This window comes from Cupressus sempervirens, chromosome 3 (assembly GCF_028749045.1).
Source record: "Cupressus sempervirens isolate cs-2001-9-10 chromosome 3, ASM2874904v1, whole genome shotgun sequence".
In the NCBI taxonomy this organism is placed as follows: domain Eukaryota; kingdom Viridiplantae; phylum Streptophyta; class Pinopsida; order Cupressales; family Cupressaceae; genus Cupressus; species Cupressus sempervirens.
Window position 1 is genome coordinate 772,279,201 of NC_143120.1, and position 20,700 is coordinate 772,299,900.

Here is a 20,700-nt window from a genome sequence, read left to right on the forward strand (position 1 = left end):
TCCTTCTATCCTGGTGTGGGAAGTTTGGAAAGAAAGGAATGGACAAATTTTTTGTCACTCACAATTGAAGCCAGAAGAGTTAATATTAAAAATTAAAGCTAGCATAGTTGAAATAGACAACTCCCATATCAGAAACTCCAAAAAAGAAGAAGGCTCCTTCTCTATTTAGCATGGTCATATGAAAAAGAACTAGCTAAACATGATTAACCCTCCACTCATCTATTTCAAGAAAAGCAAGGAGGCAAGGAAAAGGTGAAAATGGTCTCCCACTTTGAAAGGATGGGCTAAACTTAATTTTGATGGAGTAGCTAGAGGAAACCTAGGAATGGTAGGTATTGGTTGTATCATTAATGATGGTACAGGTAAATGGATCACTAAAAATGCCATGTTTATTCACCCTACTTCCAACAACTTGGTAGAGCTAGAAGCACTAGATAAAGGTCTAAAACTTTTTCATAAGTTAGGATTATCAAGAATCATCATTGAGGGTGATCCACAGATTATTTAATGCAATAAGGAAATGAACAACTCCTAATTGGGTCCCTAACTCTAAGCTAGAAGTTCTTGGGCTCCTAGATCGATTTGCAGAAATATGGATATGTCACATTTTTTGAAAAGGTAATCAAAAAGTAGATTATTTAGCAAATAAAGGAGCTGATGGTGTAAAATTCTTGGTTATCAGAGATCTGTCATAAATATTTCCAACCATAGTTATTATTTTAACTCTTAGTTTCTCTTAGAAGGTTTGGCTCTTTTAAAACACGATGTAGTTCTTATTAAAGATAGTATGGGGTAAAGTCTCTATCCAAGAATAAAAGGAATAGTAGCATATTATATTGTATATAATAAATATCTAATTGATGGTATATAAGTTAGGCTAGCGAACATAGGTTTAGGTTATTTTACTCCATATATATATCTTCTTAACATATCCTATGGGATATTTTAATTAGATACCAGCTTCATAGTGCTTTTTATGCTAGGATTTTAGTCTAATCCGCCATATCAATAGTAGTCATGGTTTTTTCACCTCATTATTCCTTACTGGTAGGGTTCTTCAAGGACTATCCATAGCATGATTTCTTATTAAGTGACATCAAGCCTCTAAGAAAGTGGAGGGAGTTTTGATGTGTTTCTAGAGTCTTCAAGACTATCTGTTTTGTCCCTTTTCTAGAAGTCTTACCATGATTTTGTCTCTATGCTTGAAGTCATTGAAATGGATACTTTCATTTGTGTCTTTCACACTTTAGAGACCTACACTATGGCCTTCCAAGACAATACTAAACAAAAAAGGTGGAACAGGGTGCTGAGCCTGGTTGATAGAATGACACACATTGCTATCAGTAGGGGAATAGGAGGGGGTGTTTTCAAATATGACTTCACCTAGAGGAAAAATAATGACATAATAAATATCTTCATTGGGTGCTTCATGAGATCCAAGATAAACAAATGGGACATGATAAGACTGTGTTTGAAAATGTTTGATTCCACTTGGTGTCATGGCTTGGTAGAAGTGATCATGAGCTTGGATGAGAATTTAAGACACTAATACATTTGGCATCATTTTGTGATGAGTATTTGTCACAATTACAATAGAAATGTGTTGCCACTGTGACAGTCATAGACGTCGCTATTTTTTAGTCACAAATTATGACGTCTATCCTTTATTGTCACAATTGTGATGCCTATCAATCATTATGCAACCACTTTATTGTGACATCAACCCTATCACAATTATTGGGGCTAACATCACAATAGTAACAGACATCAAGTAATTTTAATAGCATTTGGGGCGTCACCACTACAGAGACCCCATCACAATTCTAGCGGCTGACGTCAAAATTGTGACAGACACCTTGGTAATTGTGATAGGAGTTGGGCATCACTGCTACAACAACCCCATCACAATGCTTGTGGCTGACATTGCAATTGCAATGGACACCCATGATGACAGTTGGGTGTTGTCACTATAGCAACCCTGTTGTAATGCTTGTGGCTGATGTTGCAATTGCGATGGAGACAAAGTAAAACAAGAAAAAATTGTTGGCTTCCAGCTACGTCAAACCAAATCAAACCTCCTAAACCCTATGTAACTTCATTTGGTCACATCTTATATTTGAGAAAAATGGTGTCTTATTGGTGCTCCTTCCATTATTTCATGATATATTATTATCAAGCCATCCAATCGGCTATAGGACAAAGATGATTCCTAAATAATTGAATTAGCAATACAATCAATCTACATTGTATTTGGACACTTGGTTTGAGGTTCATCTCATTGATTCCCATTCATTACAAGATCTTTATTTGATTAGACCTCAATAGAAAACATTGAGATTTCCTGAGCCCTAAGCCTAAATCATGCAGGCTTCAATCTCCACATATCATAAAGCCTGTATATAGAGTTGAGCATCCTGTAACTGGAAGCTTCACCTGCATCAGCTCTCAGATGGTGTGAGAATGCTCAACTCTATATAAAGGCTTTATGATATGTGGAGATTGAAGATTGCACAATTTGGGCTTGGGGCTCGAGAAATCTCAATGTTTTCTATCGAGTTCTAATCAGATAAAGATCCTATGATGAATGGGAATCGATGAGATGAACCTCAAACCAAGTATCCAAATACAATGCAGATTGACCGTATTGCTAATTCGATTATTCAAGAATCATCTTTTTCCTATAGCCAATTGAATGGCTTGATAATAATATATCATGAAATAATGGAAGGAGCACCAATAAGACACCATCCTGCTTAAATATAAGATGTGACCAAATGAAGTTACGTAGGGTTTAAGAGTCTTGATTTGGTTTGATGTTGGAGGTAGTTGAGAATGATGTAGCTAGAAGGTTCACCTCCCTTGTCTCCTCCCTTTACCGCACTCCTTCTCAGACCTTAATATTTCATACTTATGTTGCTTAAATCATTGAGTATTGACAATTTTGCTAAAATTGATTCCTTACATTTCTCTTTTCAGAAGCTTTCTTATAAAGATAAACTATGATAGAAACAATCTCTTGAACATGCACACACTTTTCTAGCTATGGTGGACTAGGAATGTGAAATATATATTTTTTGCACTACAATATCATGTAGTGAAATCGATTATACAAATATAGTAGTGAAACCATGGAAGCAAAAGCCAGTAAAATTGGGAAGGTTCAATGAAAATAAATATTATGAGGAAAGATTGCAATGATGTGAGATTAGATTGAATACATCGATATATTTAATTGGATCAAAAATATCTCTAGATATTAATGCTAATAAAGTAGCATCATAATTTTCTAAGATGTGCATATTGATCTCATCATTCTTTATTTAATTAACATTACTTGAATTATTTGAACAAAAGCTTACATAGAATAATAAAGCTACTTTGATTTTTAATCCATGTCACTCAGGTAGAAGAAAAATAGAACAACTTTCTTTTTTAATATGTATAGGATACCTGAAATGCACCCGTAAAGCCCCATCTCAGTTGATTTATTGTCAATCTTGAGATGACAATAGAAAATACTGGCATAGTAGGCCTATACTTCGTAATCAACCTGGGGCAAATAAAACATAAATATCGTGTTGAGAATCAGAATGCATAGATGTCTTATCTATATATCAGAAAATCAAATTCAGATATAGAACAAACCTTAATTGCATTATGAAATTTATTTGAAAGTTCCAACCATTTCTACTACCCTTCTATTGAGACCTTTCTACATTCTTCCTATCAAAAACAAAGCCCAACCATCAAAGTATCATGATCATACTTTAAAAATTTACTATTTAGCTTTTGACTTCACATTTCAGAAGTTAAATCACAACAACAATAAAACAAAAATCCATTTTGTGAATTTCATGAACACACCTGAATCTAGAGGGGCATGCTTGGGAAGTAATAAATAGATAGAATAAGAACTGAAATAAGAAACTAGTTTGTGTTTAAAAGAAACATTGAGACCATAAATAGATAGAATGACAAAATAACACAAAATTTAGATATTATAATTTATTATCACAGTTTGAAATAGAAAAATTTCATAACAAAAAATGATTAGGGAGCTACATGAAAGTTGGCTTACATGTGCTTTTTTTTAAATGTAATTTCATATTAGCCCTTTGCAACTTTCACTAAAATAAATACACAAAACATATTGAGATACAACCCAAGCTAACTTTAGTAAATAAAAAAGAAACAATGTTTAGGAAAACCATGAATAGTAATAGCTCTTTTAAGTAAAAGTTGCAAGAAATAACTTATATAAAACACCCTACTAAGAAGCTCTGGTGAAATTTAGAAAAAAAAATGAGGATACAATTCATAACTTTGTTGAATGCTAAGGATACAAATCCAATTAGGACAGGCTTGAACGAGAAGATAGTTGGATCAAAAAGATTAAACATTGAATCCATATTGCAATATCTCAAACTCTCTTGGCACAAGAAGCAACTATTCTTAGTGAACTGACAAAGGGCCCATTCGATATAAAATTCAAAGAATATGGGTGGGAAGATTTGGAACTTGGAGGTAAGCTTTGTATCTGACCATGAACTCATGGATACAATTGATTTGAAGCCCAAGAGTTAGATATATTTGTTAGGAAAGATATCTAATATGATCAAATCCTAATTCCCTTTGCTTAAAATAACCTCTTCCAAGCAGTGGCATATTCAGATAACACAATTTCAAGACAGTGCTAATCAAGGGTTTCCCTAGTTAATTATGATAATTGTATCATTGGTGATAACAGTATCATTGGTGATAACACAGTCCCAAGATAATGTTGAGATCCAAGGATGCAATAAAAAAGCTACAAGTTTAAAACTTCATGATAGTTCAAAGCATTGAACCTTAGATGCATAGGACAACAGTCTAAACATAGGACAAAATAGAGAAATATTTAGTATCTTATTGAGCTTCACTTTGTTTTGAGAATAGTTTAATATTCTCTACTAAATAGGGCCAACCACATGAAGGTGGAAGCTCATTTGGCCCTAGCCCCCTCCCCCTAACATCACTCTACATTCCCCATTAACATCTAACATTCATTCATTCTTTCAACCATTAATAAAATGTAACATTCAATCAACATCACATGATAACATTCAATCAATATCACATGATAACATTCATTAACACATTAGATTCATTAACATGCAACATTCATCAATATTCTGCATTAACACAATTCATGAACATTCATTAGAACATAATTAAATTCATTGAGACATAAAATTCAGTCATTATCAATTAAGGTATGTAGATGATAATCATTTCTTTTTTTTCTTTCTATTTCTTTTTTCTATGTAAGCTCTAAGAGGAGCATCAATGTCATCATCAATTCCCCCCCTCATTAGTTGTTTTGTTCTCTGTTCTTGATGATCTCAAATTCCAATGTTGTTGCAAAGGGGAGGTCCTCTGCAATAACAAATAAAAGAGTTAAATTAAAAATAATTTATTATAATTGTTACAAGTATTTAATTATTTTAAATAACATAACTGTGGCACTCTTTACTTGATCTGACCACATCATTTTGTCTAGACTCAACATCAACATGCTCATGAACATCGACCCCTCAATCCTTTACAACTAGTATAAAAAATGTTACATTAATCTAAACACCAATTGCAATTACATATAAAAAATTTAATAGCAAATGTATACCTCCACCACTGGGATGCACATCATATGAACCTTTAGCATCCATAGATTGTGTAGAAGGATTGTCAGGCTGCATTCCAACATCCTATGCATTGTTATCATTGCTTGCTTAAAACAAATATACTCACTTTATATTGGAACTTAACATCAAATAGACTAGTTGGTAAACTATTCAATTTGAAATAAATTTCATTTAGCTTATTTACCTATGGCTTAGATGCATCATTATTAGAACCTTCCACACTGATTTTAGCTCATAGCCATTCAACAACAACTGTATAGCCTTGTTGGAAGCCAATTCTCTTATCCTCTTCTGTGAGGCATCTCTTGAACTCTGAGCCCTACATTTTTGCATGGTATGATGAATTTTACTTGCATTGTTTCATCAACCAATGGAGGGTAGTTAAAATATCAAAAGGAAATACAAAAGTTGCCAAAACACTTGGTGTCAAGGTTGGGTGTATGAGGCCTTGAATGGTACAAGGGAGAAGTAACTAGTATGCAACCTTATGTGATGAGTTGGGTCCATGAATTAAAGGAGCAGTTGTAACAGTAGATTAGTTCCTTGTTTGAAGGTGAATCAAGCCTTGAATTTTCATGTGGAGAACAAAGGATTGGGTTGATAACTTGAATTTCTTAGTTGTTCCAAGGTGTTAGGATTTTGTTGGTGCTTCCAAAGCATGTTACTCTGCATCATATATTGTTGTGGAGGAACACTGAGATCCAAGTTGAGGATCAGGAGCATAGACAAGCTAGTCTATCCTAGCATTTCCCATCACAATATATAAAAAATTTGATAGAATTTTTCATTTACTAATACTTACAACTCATTCTTGAAGTTTCAAAAAACCACCAGAGCTGAGCTTGTGTGTCCCATGCTTTTCTAGTCTTGCCTTTGTTGCCTTTGATGTGTCAGGCAATCTATGGAAAGTTTGAAATATGTTAGATAGTATAAATATAGAGGTTAATTAGTACATAATTACACTCTCAATAGTATCACATACCTTGTTGTACTCTCTACTAGTGTAATATTATTTTTCTTTTCAACTTTATACTTTCCATCCAAAATCAGAGCCTGCCACTCAGCCTCAGGAACATAGGGCAGACACTTGTACTTGGGGTTATCCTGTAAAATTTTTTTGTATTGGTCCCTAATATACTTCAAATGTAAACCAACTTTTTCAAGGATCTTGTTTCTCTCAAATGCACAAGGTCCAAAGATTTGGGTCATGCTCACTATAAGATCATCCTTCAACTTTTTGACTTGGTTATTCCACCTTTTAAGTAAAAAAAAAACATGTTAGACTCATAAATGAAGTGAAGCTAGGTCTTTAATATAGTTCAAGAAATGGATGAAAAGGAAAACTATTCTAGCAATGATATGAAATCAAAATACTGGTTTGGGGTTTTAGTTAGGATATGATGTTCCACCAGGTACGTAGGGTGGGCCCGAATATTCACAAACACTCATCACCAAGTTTTTTCCAAAAAAAATCATTCCCTACAAAAAAATCATGGGATCATTAGTCGATGAAGAGTGATCAAAAACTAAATTACTATTATATCACTATAGAATAATAATAACTTTAAAGTAACTAGAACTTTGGCTACTTTTAATGGAATGCCTTCATCGTCGCTAACGACCAATATGACATCCTTCACCGTTCTTGTACTAGGAACATAGGAACATCTAGGAAATGATGTTGCAGCTCCTATTGCAAAAAGTTTCATAAGTCTCATAAGTCTTTGTCATGAAGTATAAAAGAACAAATGATAATTGATGTTAAAAAGTTGTAAAAAAAAAACTATTTGTTGCTATCATAAGATAGTTATGAAGGGCATTTGGCATCCAAGGAGTCTTTGTTTAGTTTGATAAGTATGTTAGATGGGAAAAAGGCTTGAAAAGTAACATCTTTATAAGACACAAGTGTTGTGGTAAAGAAAATGGGTGTGTGTGTACGAAGAAAAGATATAAATAGAAGAATTCTGCACTTCACTGTCACAGGGACAATTTTCTAATTTGCAAGATTCAGACTGGTAACTCAATAAGGTTCTTGTCATTCAAAAGTTACTATTTTTCTTCTTGAAGAGATTATCATGTTTGGTTAACTTTGTGCAAAGGTTTTGTAAGTTATTCTCAAGAAAAAGTACCTTTTAGATTTTTTTGTCATAGGAAACGTGACAATCTGTCACTATTTTGAAGTAATTTGGGAAAATGTGCCTCTCCCACTTTCTGTGATTAAAATGTAACTTGTGGGAGAGGTATTAAGGCTTGTAAATATCAACCACATCACTATAGATTTATTATCCCATTAACCATTCTATGAAATCAAGGACATTATATTAGACAATTATTTCATCAATAAAAGCAATATTTATTCACATCTCATTGCATGATCAAGCACACGAATATGGTGCAGGGAACCTAACCTAGGAGGTAGGGGAACAAGTAGGGAACAAGTACTTAGGAGGAAATACACCTACCCTCTCCTTTGAAGGGTGGATTCAAGAAATTTAGGAAGTTTTAACAAGGTTTGGTCCATACTTTAGTAAGTTGGTCCATGTTTGGTAATATTTTGTAATAAAGGCACATGTAAGGCCCATTAGCACTTTGGTGTGGTTATAAACTTAGTGACTCAAATGGGACCAAAAGGCCTTAGAATAGGGTGTTTGAGTCAATGTAGGCCTAGAGAAATGACCATGCACTTGTTAAGTTCATTAGACTTACCAATTTGCAAAAAATGCAAAAATTGCCTAAAAGTTGCTGACAACTTTTAAAATGTTGATCGGTAATTACAAAAAGTTGTTTGTTTATTTGTTTCATGGTTGGAAATAGTTACTTTCTTGTTCCAACAGTCATATAGGCCAACAAATATGTCATTTGAGGTATCAGTTGGAGGGAGAGATCAGGTTGTAGCAGATGTTTGGAGAAAATGAATAAAAACCTCTAATTTATTGGTAAAATTGCTATTACAGTGGGTTGTACGGTTCTGTATAGTACTTTCATGATTACTCTGTAAGTGGATTAGTGGTGGATGTGTGTTAAAAAGGTTTTGGCTTTGATTTGATTCAATTTTCAATTGTGGTTTGTGAGTTATTAGCATTTTTGTCCTGAGAGGTTTGAATAGCCCTGTTTTCAAGGGCCTTGTACAAATGTAGCCCTAACTTGCAAATCCACTAGTGGAAATCTCTAAAACTAAGGTATATGCAAGTTAAGGGAACTATCTAAATGATTCTAGGAGTTGGAGGCATGGTGAGTAGGGCAAGTATTTTTCCAAGTTGGCCCTAGGTCAAGAAAGACCATGTGGTTGACTGGTTTTTGTTATTATTGTGGTGACAGTCATGTTTGGCTGCACTTTTGATCTATGTGAGTGTTGAAGTTAGATGCATTGAATGTTTTTAGGATTTACATAAGTGATTGGGTTCTTGGGAACCCACCTATTCCATCCTTCCTTGAAGCCCTAGCCTAACTTGATCAACTAGGCCTAGGTACCAAGCAGCAGTTTGGAGGGTGCTAGAGCAAGATCATCCTAGAAGCTTTTGGAATTCTAGCAAGTGTCTTAAGAGGTGCTTAAAATAGTGGAGAAGTGCCTATTCCATAGAGCGATAGTTGGTGAAAATACAAGAAAATGGATTGGAAAGGCTACAAGGATTGTAGGCCTAGAAGTGCAAAGGATTGTTGTGGATTTGGTAAATTCCAAAAAAATTGAGGATTGTGGTTGGACTGAAGGTCTTGGTTGCTGTCATCATTTCTTGTGTTAGTGAGTGAAGTTTTTGAAGTGGATTACCCCATTTGGGCTTAGCAGTTGTGTATACTCGGTGTGGGTAAAGTGACTTATACCAAGTCCTAGATCCAAAAATTGGATTGTGAAAGCCTTCTAAAGGATAGTAGAAGAAGTGGCTGCTAGACTCTGCATCAGAATATAATTGCAATAATATACTACAAGAGAAGATGATCTTCAATGTTATAATCTTTCATAACTAAAGAAAGCTAATTGAAGTTTGACCTATAACATAACCTTGTATATCCAAGCTATGAATGGAGTCGAGTTCTTATGGTTTGGAATCATAAAATTGTGATAAATTTTAAACATTGAGTGACTACCAAAGGGGGGTCATTATAATCTACATTGTAAACACATAACAAAAGAGAGAAAAAGAGGGATTTGTGTACCAGTAGATGGTGCAACAATTGATGCTTGTAAACTGCATGTTGTCAACTCAGTAGTCAAAAAGAGATTTGTGGTTATCCTGGATGGAGGTGGTGTCATCATAGGATACAATTGATTTGAAGCTGAAGAATAAAATTGTTAGAGCATGCATAAATATAGAACATGTGGACTAGCATGGACAAGATTGTTAGAGCATTCAAAAAAAGGATTGTTCGAGCATGTATTGTCAATTATTATGATCATTCCTATATATATTCAGTGGAAAACATAAGTGGGGAATAGAACATGCGATCTACCTGAACCACCTGTAGCACCCTCATCATGGGAATGGGGCTTAAAATCATGCAAAAAACTCTGTAAAGACAACACATCCATATTTTAATTAATGCCATAAAAGAGCATAACATAAAAACCATTATTGAACTCTTGTTATAATTAAAAAATTCATTAATACTTACTTTTAAGGTTTCAGAGGTGTGCAACAATTTAGATCCCCTATCTTTTATTTCCTGAGTAGTAAGCTTTATGGTTGCCAAATGTATAATTTCTCTACCAATTTTCTATAGAACCTTTTTAATCAAACTAATCGAGTCATCGGTCTCTGCTAAATCAATATAGAAAGGGTCCTCCTCAGGGGGGGGGCTGTTGAGGGACAGCAAGTTCCTTTCCCTCCCTTTGACCACTGGCCCTCTGTGACAATAATAGTATTAGTATTATCAAAATTACTCCAAAACAATGAAGAAAATAACCTTAAAAATATAACATTTTGCTTCTATCTATTTTGCTCAATTACAATGAGTTTTACCTACTAATGTATAGATGAGTCGAGAACATTGCCAGCATCCCCTCCAGGTGGTTGCTCCATATTGTGCCCCTATGTCAAAGATCAAGTATAAAAATGTTAGCCAAAAATTTATTGACTAAATGGTATGTTGGAGTCATTGATTAGAAGTTTGTTTAATAGTATGTACCACCCCCATGATAGTAGCCTCATTTGTGTCTATGTGGTTCAAATTGTAATCAATAAGAAGCTATTCCCCTACATGTATTGATTTTATCGCACAGATGAATACATGATTTCCCTCGTGGGCCTCAAATATGCAATTGGGTTGCTTTATAGTTGACCCAAGTCATGTACTATTTATAAAAACCTACAATATTCCCTGTTTCTTTTGGCTTTCCATCAATGTATATAGCCACACTTTTACTTTGATTATTGTCTTGTTGTTGTATATAATTTGTTGAGAGGGCATACCTACGCATACTTTTTTTATATTGAACAATATGCATCCAACTTTTATAATCATAACATGGTCCAACATACTCCATCAATTCAGAAACTTTTTTGTAAGACACCTTTATGTCGTCCATAGAAAATAGGCCCAAACCATGTAATGATGATGGTGTTATGCGATATATCCTCTTGTTAACACAAAAATCAGTGTTTATTGGAGGAAGTTTCTTGAGTACCCAATGTTTCTATAGATGTTGGTACCTCAAGGGCACCTTGATGTCACCTTCCATCTCATCATCATAAGAACATGACCCCCCTTGAGCAAGTAAAAATTTCATGTGTTTATTGAATTTCCTTCTAGTCCTTTGACCTCTAGTTAATCTCCCTATTCTAGATAAATTGTATGTGTCACTTTCCTCTTCTATTCCTATATTTCCCTCACTCGAGGAAGACACTTCTAACAAATACCTATTCACTGGTACCTACAAATGGGAGAGATCTTAGAAGACATCAATCTTACTATTGATAAGTGTATTAAATAAATTATCTATAAGGAGTATTGACTTATACCTATCGATCCATGAGACTATGCAGGATGCTCCTTAAAGGGGTTTAGTTTCTTGCAAATGTAATTCAATTATTGTGAGTATAATCACATCATAATCATAATCACATCCATTATAAGCATCACATAAAAATTAAAAACATTAAAAGGTACACAATATAACACTTAAATCAGGGTCACATTATAAGCCTACTAGGGAAGTAGGCCTAATAAAGGGCTAAAACTAGGTTTTTGTATCAACTATTGAGTTGAGGGCTTAGTCACCTTGGGGACATGCTATTTGAAGTTGTTTGATGTGTTTGGAGGTGGAGGAAACACCTAGATAAGGTGAAGTCAAGTTTGGTGCCTATTGAGGCATTGTGAGCATTTGATATTTTGTTGATTAGATTGCTTGGATGAATCCATTGGATGGATTAAGGGACATTCATAGGATTATTCCAAAGATGTAGAACCTAAGGTGGCATAAGGATTTGGTGTGCACTCTGATAGGTTATGGAGTTGGCTTGGATCAAGAAGAGGGATCTTATGAAGATGCTTGGTTGGTGTTGTGAGAACACTATGGAAGTCCCTCTAGTTATGAATGATTGCAAGTCCACCTAGGGTCTCTGCATCACCTATAGAGGTAGAATTATTAACCAAAAAATTAGGTAAGCACATATATTATGTTTTCCCTATGAATTTTATTCTAGGTACAACTCCCTTTTATAGATATTTAACGAATTCTCTTTTCTAAACTAAACACTTACAAATGTTTTTGACCTAAAAGAAAATAAGGCTCAATACATTCACGCATCAATATGTGTTTTAAATATTTTTATTTAATTAATTTAGAATAGTAGTATTCTATTTGTAGTTGAAACTTGTAGCTTTTAAATAGATAATGTATAAACTATGTAACCATAAAATACAAATATTTTTCTATCAAGAAATGAATATTAAATAGATTAAGGATTGATGGCATACCTCTAAGTTTCATCATCATCATCATCATCATCATCATCATCATCATCATCATCATCATATTCATCATCGTCGTCGTCGTCGTCATCATCATCATCCTTGCCATCATCATTGTCATCGTCGTCGTCATCGTCAGCATTGTCGTCATCATCTTCTTCATTGTCATCATCATCGTCATCACCATCAACATCATCATCATCAACATCAACAGAATCTTCTTCATCATCATTAGTAGCATCATCATCTTCTTCTTCTTCTTCTTCTTCATGAAAATTTGTGTCAGGAACATCATCCAATAACTGTCGATCGTGATCACCATCTACATCATCTTCTACTTCTTCTTCCATTGTATTATACTTTATTGGCCTTCCTCTCAGTTCGTGTCTAACAACAAATGACAAACCCATTTTATGTGGAACCTCTGAGTAAAATACCTACTCACATTGCCTTGGAAGAACATAGGGCTCATCCCCAATTGGAACAAACAACCTTGTATTAACCATTGTAAATCAATTATCATGTTCAATAATAGTTCTATCAGGATCATTTGGATTAAGTTGTAGCCTATACCATTTGACAACGAAGAGTACTAATTTGAAGGAACTAAATTCACACTCAAGTATATCATCCAAAATTCCATAGTATCAATTTTCAAACTCTTGAGGATGTAAGTCGTTTCTAGATGAAATATTAGTCACTTGAAAGACTGAAGTTATTCCTAAATCACAAGTTTTCTTCGTGTCATCCAACACTTTGATGCAAAAAATTTGACCATTACAGAACATAGCCTTGTGGTGTTTAACCTGCAATAATATGTGAAACATGTCAAAATTATTGTATCATGAGTTGATAAACATATGGGTGATTAATAAATTTGTACATACCTAAAAATATCTTGAACCACGTGCTAAATCTATTTCACTTTGTGTAACATTGGAATCTCCATTATGATGAGCTTCTTTAACTAATGAAGATACACCTTCCCATGTATGTGCAACTAGAATGTTGACATCATTCAATCCATACTATCATCCAATCAAAATTTTTTGCAATATACAAATGTAGTGCATCCCACTCTTGAGCACCTGTACAAAAAAAAACTAGACAACTTACAACCAATTTATTTTGAAGATTAAGAAATAATTTATTACAATAACATCTTATAATTTATTATCTCACTTTCCTCAATGTACCTTTCCCCATCAAGTACTCCCCTTCTAATTTTTTAAAAGGCTCAAAATCCCAAATGCGATCTACATGGATATTTGATGCAAACTTAGGAAGATATTTAGTACTATACACCATAGTCTGGTATACCATATATCCCTCTACCATAGAACCCTCAGGATGTGCTCTTTGTCGAACCAAATCCTTCAAAGATTTCAAGTGCCTCTCAACCATCCACATTGACCTAGTGTGTACAGGTCCACACAATTCAATCTCCTCAACTAGGTGTATGAGGTAGTGTTCCTGTGTATTGAAAAAAGTTGGAGGTTAACACTTTTGCATTTCACATAATAAATGAGGAATTCTTCTCTTCCAATAGTTTATATCTTCTTTATGGATTTATTTAGATGACAACCACCAACATTAAGAGATTCAAGTCACAAAAAATATATAGATACGAGACTTTACAAAATAATATACAATAGATTACGTAGCAAGAAAAACAAATTGTGAATATAATAAATATATACAACAAATTGAATAGATATTACTGCTTACCTCATGTATTTTCCAAGATCATATATCACTTGTTTGATGTTATTGTTGAAGTGCTCTGGGAGAGATAGGGGAAGCACATACTGAAGTAATTATAAACCAATCATTTCATTGTTTTCTAACATAACATAAAAAATAGTACACATAGTTTATGAATATATTGTAAATACAGAAGAACATAACTTACCTTGAGAAAAGTATGCCAATCATGCATTTTGAGCCTTGGCCCAAATTCACTTTTTTTTTATATGAGATGGTTTATGTTTGTAGAAAATCCTGTGAGAAATCAAATTTTTCATATGACTTCTTTTATGGCATCACTTTGCTGCTCCATTAATAACCAAGGAAGGGCACTTATATTAATCTGACCTCTGTTGCTATTTGATTGAATGAAATTCTTCGATGGATGATTGGATTCATGAATGTCATTACAAATTTTGATAATTTTTTCTTTGTAACGCCTTCCATCCAATATTTTTCACAATGTCTCTATTATATTCTTTCCAATATGCATAGTATCAAACAAATGCACAATTTGTAAGTGCTTGTAGTAGGGAAACCTACTAAATTGTCTAGGATAGCTTTTTAGTCCCTTTGGAAGGTTTTCAATACTGCCTTGACGACCTTCATGATCATCAATTACATAATAAGTAAACAAAAATCACAATAGAAATATATAAATTACAAACATAAACCATTAGATGGAATAACATTACCTCGATGATTAATTCTATTATATACCAACTTTCATAGGTGAGGTGTCATTCTTTGTGGCTTTGATGTAGTCTCTTCTTTCCCATTGAAAATATATTTCTCCATACTTTGATACTTATGATTCCTATGGAGGAAGTGTCTATACTTATCAAACACCTGCTTTCCTAAACTTTTTGAATGACAAGATTTCATCTTTGGACCACAAACTGGACATGCAATTTTCCCTTTGTTTGAAGACCTACAAGATAATGATATAATTGGATTATTAAATATGTTGATTTTTATAATTAGAATTATTGTACACAACTTGAATTCACCATAACATGCCACAAAAATGTGTTAGCCTTGGGGCATCATGTATCGTTCATGCAAGTATTGCATGGAATTGAAATTGTCTTTGTCCTATTGGTCTAGACACGTCATACATGGTGACACCATTTCATAACTCCACCAACTCGTCGATAAGAGGCTCAATATATACATTCATATCTTTTACTTGATATTTACCTAATTGAATGAATAGTAACATCACATAATTATTGTGACCGTTTTACTGCAAGATTTGTAAGTACATGTAAATTAATAACTATCAAATGATAAGATACTTGGAACAATCATTGCCAACATAATGTGCTCCCTCTTTATTGACATCCATGGAGGAATTTTATTGTTGATAACAAAAAAAGGCCACACCGAGTAAACAGATCTCATCTCTCCAAATGGATTGACACCATCCACTACCAATAAAAGCCTGAGATTATGAGGTTCTTCTTTGAAGTGTTGCCACTTTTCCTCTATGTGCATAAATGTTGAACCATCCATAGGGACTCAAATAATGTCATCTCAACTTCTATTGCATGCATGATAATCCATAAATTGAGCCAAGCTACTACACTTGAATAATTGTCGCATCTGTGGAATAATGGGTATGTAATGAAGAACCTTTTGAGGCACCTTTTTTGTTAGTCAATCTGTTCAATATCTACTCGTATGACATACAGGGCATTGTGTTGCAAATTCATGTTATTTATATTATATAATATCATCATTGGTACAAGCGTGTATTGCTTCATACTCCATTCCAATATCTTTCATAACAATAGATAATTCTCGATATGAGCAAGGTCGAATATTCGATGGCGGTAATAGAAACTCTCCTATCAATCTACAACAAAAAATATAAGTTTTTAATATAAACAATATTAGTGGTACATTATTCACCCTTTGTTAAGTATAAATACATATATGACATACCTTTACATGACATTGTTATGTTGGATAAACCATTCATAACCTTCAAGTTCAACAACAACAATGAAGTCCTTACAAAGATCTAAATTTTTATACCTGAAACTAAATATAAAGGTAGGAAAAATTTTAGATGCAAAACAATTTCTACCGCTACTAGCACCTCTTGCATCTTACTGCTGTAGGTCTTATTAAGGTGCCATTTAAAGGGTTTGAGTTTCATATTATGTGCATATTTTGACATAGTAGGTCATGGCTACATGATTTGAAAAAAAATACATAAGATGCTTTCAATGTGGAAGCTACATCTTGGTAACCCGAACCCTCACAAAAATTAGATGCTTTCATTTTCTTTTATTTATACTAAATATTAGATCAAATGAAATGAATATAGATCTAAAAATATGAAAATATGATTAAGAGTTTCAATGATATTTTAGAAGTTTGATAAAACCTCTATTTCCTCCATTAGCAACCACCCATGCTAGAGTACTACAATCAATCATAAAGTTTATTTTGGCTACGTATAATACTATTGTGTAAGCCAGTGACAACACTATTAGAAACAATCAACCATGTATTGAAAATAGTTTTTTTTAATTTTAAAAAGAGTAATATAATATATTAAACATCTCCTCTAATACTATTTATCTTTATAAAATAAGAAAAGTAAAGACAAAGATTTATCGAATGACTTACAAAAATAATGCGCCATGGATTACTCAATTAATGCTCACATAACCAACATACTAAGAAAAATCCACGAGGGGTTGGCCTAGGAGGCTTTCCACTCTGTCTACTTATTTAGCAGCTCCATTGCTTGTAATGCCCCGCCAAGGGATCCAAAGAATTTTACTAAGTTTTCCAAACAATTTTTTTTTTTTAAACATGAAAGATAAAACCATTCATAACATTTGCGGAAGCAATAGCAACAATTCAAATGAAAATAAACATAACATATATACATAATAGGCTACATTCTTTAAAGATCCCTTAACGTTGTATCACATCTAAATTAACTATTCATCTAACATCCCATCCTTATGAAATAACAATGATACATCCAATGTACTTAAACAATATAAAAGTGTCCTTTTGTAATTATATTTTAGTTTAGCTCAATCATCCACTGTACATATCACAGGGTATGAAAAGCTTAAAAGAATAAACATCTAAGTAAATAAAGTACATCATCATCATCTAATATTAATCCATGATGCAATAACATAAATGAAAACCACATATCATACATGATACATCATCACAAAAGATGTAAACATCCATCACAAAAGATAACCACATATCACAAGCATAAATAACTAAGTGCACGGTTCCTTCCAACCGTAAATAGCATCATTAGACCATCGTGGATCCTAGCCATCCTTATGTGTGTAACATTCCAAAGCACCGAAGAGATCATCGGTATTAACATAGTAGGAATGTCACTCCTAAAACATCCTACTAACATGCAAAGTAAAGCATAATAAATCATCAACTAACATATGCAAAGTAAAGCAAATCATCAATATAAGAAACATACCAGTAAATACATCCATCATAAGGTATATTATCTATCATAATGCTCCAAGAACATAATGAAGAATAAATAACAACCAAGGATACTCTAGCCACGGTGTCTCAAACGGATCTCAAATGATAAGAGTGAAAATACACTACCACCCGACTGCGTAGAACCTAAGTGGTCCACTCCCACCATGTTGAGGAGATAATCTCAAGTCGTAAACAGGATATCAATTCACGAAGCACAAAACTCTACAAGTCGAGGAATCCTAAAAGTATACTAACTCAAAGATTCCAACACACACAAAATTGACATCTAATTCCCAAAGGCACACAATGACATGTAGGAAACCTACTCTGCAAGCGAGAAAGTATCATCGCATTTATCACGTACAAGTTACTCTGGAAGTTAACTAAACTCCATGTTTCCATACTGATCTCATGCGGCCACTAATATCCTCTCATACTGACAAGGCATACTACAAAATGCACGGTTGCAACCATGCGTTATCACTACTCCCATCCTAGCCTGTACAAGCACTCAAGGCATGGGTGAGAACATCAAAACAATTATCTTTTTAGGTTCATTTAATCCCCATTTAGTGTGTAAATGTTATCACTTATTAACCAAACTTACAATGAGTTACCCTGGCAGCCACTTAGGGCCCCGACCCCCATTGCAAGCCACTTCTTGACACTACAAGTAGATTACCTACCCTAAGCTCATGGAATCATAAATCTCAAAATCATAAAAGATAATTCATAATAAAATCATAAAATATGCATAAAATCATCAAATATCCATAATAAGAATCATCAAATCTCCAAGATAAGAATCAACAAATCTCCATGAGCATCTGAAAAAGCATCCATAGAAAATCATGACCACAACAGTTCTCTATTGGCAACTGAAGGCATCACTGATAATCATAATAATCATTGGTTCTCAATAACCATAATATATCTCAAGATAAATCACAATATCCATTGGTTCTCAACAAGAAACCAAGCATATCTCAAAATCATACTGATCGAAGACTCCAAAATGGTTGAGTCAAACATGTCACAACATGACATCATCAATAAATAAATCCATATTTCATTCCCATCATGGTGACTAGAAAATAATCCAAGGATAATTGATTGATGACTCAAAAATTATTAGCTCAAGTGTCTCATACACATACCTCTCAGCTTCACACATGAAGACCGATGAACAATAACAATCAGTAAATACAAACATTTCATAGAGCATACGATCACATTACCATGGTTGGGCTTATAAAGATCAAGACCAAATAAGATCAACATGCCATCATATCTCATAACCCCCGAGCCTCTAGTAACATCTTAGGACTGGTCAACACTAGTCAACCCAAAACCCAAAACAAGAAGCATATAGAATACACGATGCAAACACATGTTTTGGTTTACTAAATTCACATAGTTGAATAATGTGTAGGGGTTTTCAGTTTTCTATTTGCAAGTATACTTCAAGTGTTTTAAGTTTCATCATTTGATCTACAAGTCAACCCAATTGTTCCCCGATAGTATTACCCTTCCATTATTAAGAATTACATTCTAAGAATAATTTAAGGATAATTATTTACTCATTAAATTGATCATCACTAACCTTTAATTAAATTTTCTTTTATATTTAACCATGATCCATATTCTAATCTATTAACCTTTCAACTTTTTTTTAGGATCATTATTCATTATATTATAAGAGGACCAATTATCATTCTTCGAATAAGAGATTATAACTTTATTAAAATGATCAATTACATCAATCAATTAACATAGGTCCATATTCTAATAGTCCTCAATTAAATATTACTAAGTCTTCACCATTAAATATCTAAGGTCATCATTCAAGTCATAAGAATAAGACCTATCAACTTGATATCAATATTTCTACAATCTTAATAAACGAATTATATCAATTAAATCTTCATTACTTAACTTAATTGTTAATTAAACCTAATTAACTCTCATTGATTGATTTAATTAATAATTACATAATCATAGCAACGTTCCAATTAATATCAGTTGACTAATAACTAACTATAATTCTGTATGATAAAAGTCAACTATAATTCAATACTCAAAAGATCATATTAATAATTCAATAATAATTATTAAAAATTTTAAATGACTATATTCGTCATCTTTCAAAGAATACCAACATTCCCTTAACAAATTTGTATTATCATTAATCTCTTCAAATAAGACTCTATCGCACAACTTAATTATTGTATTAATTTCTGGGGAAGATTGTCTAATGAAAAAACTCTCACACAATCTTCCCCAGAAATTAATACAATATTCATGGATTGTGGAAATATGTTTGCTTTAACTTAATTATTAATATCATAGTTATAATATCAACTCAATGAATATCAATTGATTAAAAATCAATTATAATCCAACTCCAAAAATTATTATCTTTTATCAAACTTCAATCAATAAATAATCTCCACTAGATTAACTCTAATCAAATTTGTTGATATCTATTTAAACCATTATTTATTAATAGTTTGCTCATCCTTACAAACATTAATAAATAATAAACTCCTCAAACTATACATACTCGATCTATAGAATCCTTCCATAAACTCATTAGTTAATATTTGGCTAACTCTTAACTCCATTAAGGTATTCAAACGTATTAACCAATAACATAATAATTCAGTTTTAATCCAATATCATTCAGAGTTTCTAAATTTAAATCAACATAATATAAATTATCATCTTACAATTATTTAATCAATATTAAAATCAACCATTAGACTCCATTTTCTAATTGTTCTAATAATATTTTTTCTGTATAAACGTTGTTTGAAAGAGATCCCTATCACAAACCAATAAGACTCATTGTAGATTTTAACATGAATAATCTCCA